At 42.3% G+C, this 3,982-nt stretch overlaps 1 pseudogene; it reads left to right on the top strand.

Annotated features, from left to right (window-relative positions):
* Window positions 1-6: 6 nt before the first annotated feature.
* Window positions 7-510, top strand: LOC102240929 (annotated as a pseudogene).
* The last annotated feature ends 3,472 nt before the right edge of the window (window positions 511-3,982 follow it).

Here is a 3,982-nt window from a genome sequence, read left to right as displayed (position 1 = left end):
GGAGACTCCTGACCAAGACCAACAGGATGCCCCGCTGGGCCGAGCGACTGTTTCCTGCCAATGTCGCTCACTCAGTGTACATCCTGGAGGATTCTATTGTGGACCCACAGAACCAGACCATGACCACCTTCACCTGGAACATCAACCATGCCCGGCTGATGGTGGTGGAGGAACGATGTGTTTACTGTGTGAACTCTGATAACAGTGGCTGGACCGAAATCCACCGGGAAGCTTGGGTCTCCTCTAGCTTGTTTGGCGTCTCCAGAGCTGTCCAGGAATTTGGTCTCGCCCAGTTCAAAAGCAATGTGACCAAGTCAGTGAAGGGTTCTGAATACATCTTGGCCAAGCTGCAAGGTGAGGCCCCTTCCAAAACCCTTGTTGAGACAGCCAAGGAAGCCAAGGAGAAGGCAAAGGAGACGGCACTGGCAGCTAAAGAGAAGACCAAGGGACCTTGCCAGCAAGGCAGCCACCAAGCAACAGCAGCAGTTTGTGTAGCCAGCGGAGAACCTGGTGCGGGAGCACACCCCACCACCTGCAGCACTCCCTCTGCCCTCCCCGCTGTATTTTATTATTAAAAGTCAACTTCCAGCCTGATCTACTCTCTAGGTAGTGGGTTGGAAATAGTATCTGTTTGGCACCTACCTCGTTCATAGGTCAATGCTCAACCACTGAGCCACACCGGCCGGTACTGACTTCTCTTCTTGAATTTACCTCACAGTTGTAGGCTTGTGCGTCACTGACATCACTGTCCTTTTAGAGGAGGGGTCCTCAAACTTTTTAAACAGGGGGCCAGTTCACTGTCCCTCAGACCGTTGGAGGGCCGGACTATAGTTTAAAAAAAAACTATGAACAAATTCCTATGCACACTGCACATATCTTATTTTGAAGTAAAAAAACAAAACGGGAACAAATACAATATTTGTATTTGCATGTGGCCCGCGGGCCGTAGTTTGAGGACCCCTGCACTAGACTGTAAGCTCCATGAGGGCAGGGACCTTCATTTTGTTCTCTGCTGTGTCCCAAGTATCTGGAACAGTATCTAGCTCATAATAGACGCTCAATAAATATTTGTTGAATTAAAAAAAAAGCCATAAAGGACAGACAACAAACTGAATGACTTATAGAATTTGGGAGCCAGACAAACAAGGATTTAAAATAAGCTATCATAAAGTTGTGTGTGTGTGTGTGTGAGAGAGAGAGAGAAAGAGAGAGAGGTGGGGAGGAAAGAGAGAGAGAACAGCTTAAGAATGAAGTAAAAAAGTGTGCCAGATCAACCGAAGGACTTGTATGCATGCATATAAGCATAACCAATGGACACAAGACACTGGGGGGTAGGGGAGGCTGGGGGATTGTCAAGGGGGAAAAAAAGGAGACATATATAATACTCTTTGTAATACTTTAAGCAATAAAAAAAAAGTGTGCCAGAAAATTCCATCCAACTGGAATCCCTGATATAACAAAACAAAACAAATCAGTATCTGAAATTAGATTGGTTGGGTAAGAGAATTGATAACACTTGAACTAGTATTAGTAGGTTGAAAGATTAGGTTGAGGAATTCCCAAATATGCTATTTTTCAGGGGGAGAGGGATGAAGAAATAGAAAATATGAAAGAAAATTTGAGGATAGAAATAGAAATACCATGATCAATACTATAGAAGTTCCAGGAAAATAGGAGAAAATAGTGATAAGATAAGAATTTCTCAGAATTAAAGTAAATTCAGATTGGAATAGCTAAGTGCCAAACAGATACTTAAGAACAGACGAACTACCAAGGAATAAGAATCAGATGAACATCTGACTTTTCAATAGCAACACTAAAAACCAGAAGACAGTGGAGGGATAGTATTAAAAAATAAATAAATAAATGTCAAACTTAGAATTTGACCATTTTAGTGAAGATAAAATAAAAATATCTGCAGGCATGTAGAAGCTTAGAATGTTGACCAAACCAAGACACTCTTTAAAAACTCCAGCAAGGAGGAAAATAAACCTAAGAGACTCTATTTATTGTATATAAATGCTCACATATATAAATGCTCACAGCGCTATAATTCATAATAGCCAAAATAACCATAAAATGTCCATCAATCAATGAATAAATATACAATGAAGTATTATTCAGCCATAAAAAGAACAAGTACTGATGCATGCTCCAAACTGGATGAATCTTGAAAAAATTATGCTAAGTGAAAGAAACTAGTCACAAAAGATCATTTACTATATTATTTTATTTGTATGCAATGTCTAGAATACGCAAATCCATACAGACAGAAATAGGTTAGTGGCTCCATGGCTATGGCAGCTAGGAGAGTTGGGGAATAACGGCCAAAGAGTATGAGGTTTCTTTTGGGGATAAGAAAAACGTTCTAAAATTAATTTGGGTAGTGGTTGTACCACTCTATTAATAGTATATTAAAAACCAACCAACTGAGCATTTTAAATGAGTAGTTTGTAGAGTATATGAATTATATCTTAATACAGCTGTTAGAAAAAAAGGAAAGGTGTTTGGAAAGCTAAGGTAACTTGCAAAGAAAGAGCAAAAATACCCATGCATTTGTTGGGTGGCTGGGAATTTTCCCTTTTATGTATTAAGACAGACTACAGAAAAATAAAGTAATAAAGACAAACTGGTGCTGGTACAGAAACAAATAGACTTAATGATAGCATTGTATTAACTAGTTATTATTGGAAAGGAGAAAAGGGAAGGCCAGATATTGTAGGCATGTCATTTGGGCAGCTTCACCTGGAAGCTACAACTTTACACTCCCCAGGGGCCCAGAGCAAAGAGAAGATAGAAGATTTGGGATGCAAAACCCCCTAAACAAAGTTCATTCTCTTGACTCTCTTGGGACTTGAGTGACTCTGGGCTTGTGGGGCTCTTTTGCTCCTGCTTCCCTGCATTTGCCTACATGGCACATGGCCATGTGAAGCCCATACACAATGGACTAATGGACTGTAACTGACCCAGTTCCAACATGGAAAGGAAACTCTGGATGCTGGCTTTGCTTTTAGCTTTACTGAAACCCCAGCTATACTTCTTCTATGACTGGACTAAGGGAAATGGGACTTGTAAACCCAGAGATGTAATTCCACAGAAATAAAGCTTTCTACCATATCTCATCCTCCTGTGGGGGCCTCCAGAAATGCTTCTTCCAGCGGTACGCCAAGAACCCCACTCCCATTAGCAATGGGGGAAGACTAGGCATGGTTTTCTGCAATAACACAAGTAACAGAAGACATAGCTTGTAAACAGAGCTGTGCATAAATGAGAATCTTCTATGACACAGCTGGTTTCTCAAAGCAGTAGGAAAGGATGGATCCTTGAGAAGATGGTTCCGAGAAAATCTACCAGATAGGCAAAAGTAGTTGGATCCCTACCTCTCAGTATGTAGAACATAAACCACAGAGAGATTAGAGACCTAAAAGGAAAAACTAATATAACTTAAGAAAAAATTCCACAAACAATAAAACATTGGTTGATTCAGGTCCATTTAAATAACGGATTTTCATGCAGTGAAAAATGCTTTGGGAAAGATGATTTCTTCATCTCAAACTATCAGAGGGTTAATATTAAAATACTAGTAGAGGCCCGATGCACAAAATTTGTGCAAGGATAGGGGAGGGGTTCCCTTAGCCCAGCCTGAGCCCTCTCACAATCTGGGACCGCTCACTCCTAACTGCCCGCCTGCTCACTCCTAACCACCAGCCTACTCGCTCCTTACCACTTGGCTTGCTGCTCCTTAGCACTGCCGCGGAGGTGGGAGAGGCTCCTGCCAACACCACTGAGCTCGCCAGTTGTGAGTCCGGCTTCTGGCTGAGTGGTGCTCCCACTGTGGGAGCGCACTGACCACCAGGGGGCAGCTCCTGCCTTGAGCATCTGCCCCCTCGTGGTCAGTACGCATTATAGCGACCAGTCATTCTGGTCGTTCTGCAGTAATAGTTGCTGGGCTTTTATTTATATACTAGAGGCCCGGTGCACA

The sequence above is a fragment of the Myotis brandtii genome, unplaced genomic scaffold, assembly GCF_000412655.1.
Source record: "Myotis brandtii unplaced genomic scaffold, ASM41265v1 scaffold266, whole genome shotgun sequence".
NCBI classification, from domain to species: Eukaryota; Metazoa; Chordata; class Mammalia; order Chiroptera; family Vespertilionidae; genus Myotis; species Myotis brandtii.
Note: the sequence above shows the minus strand (reverse complement) of the source record. Positions and strands in the feature narration are given on the sequence as shown.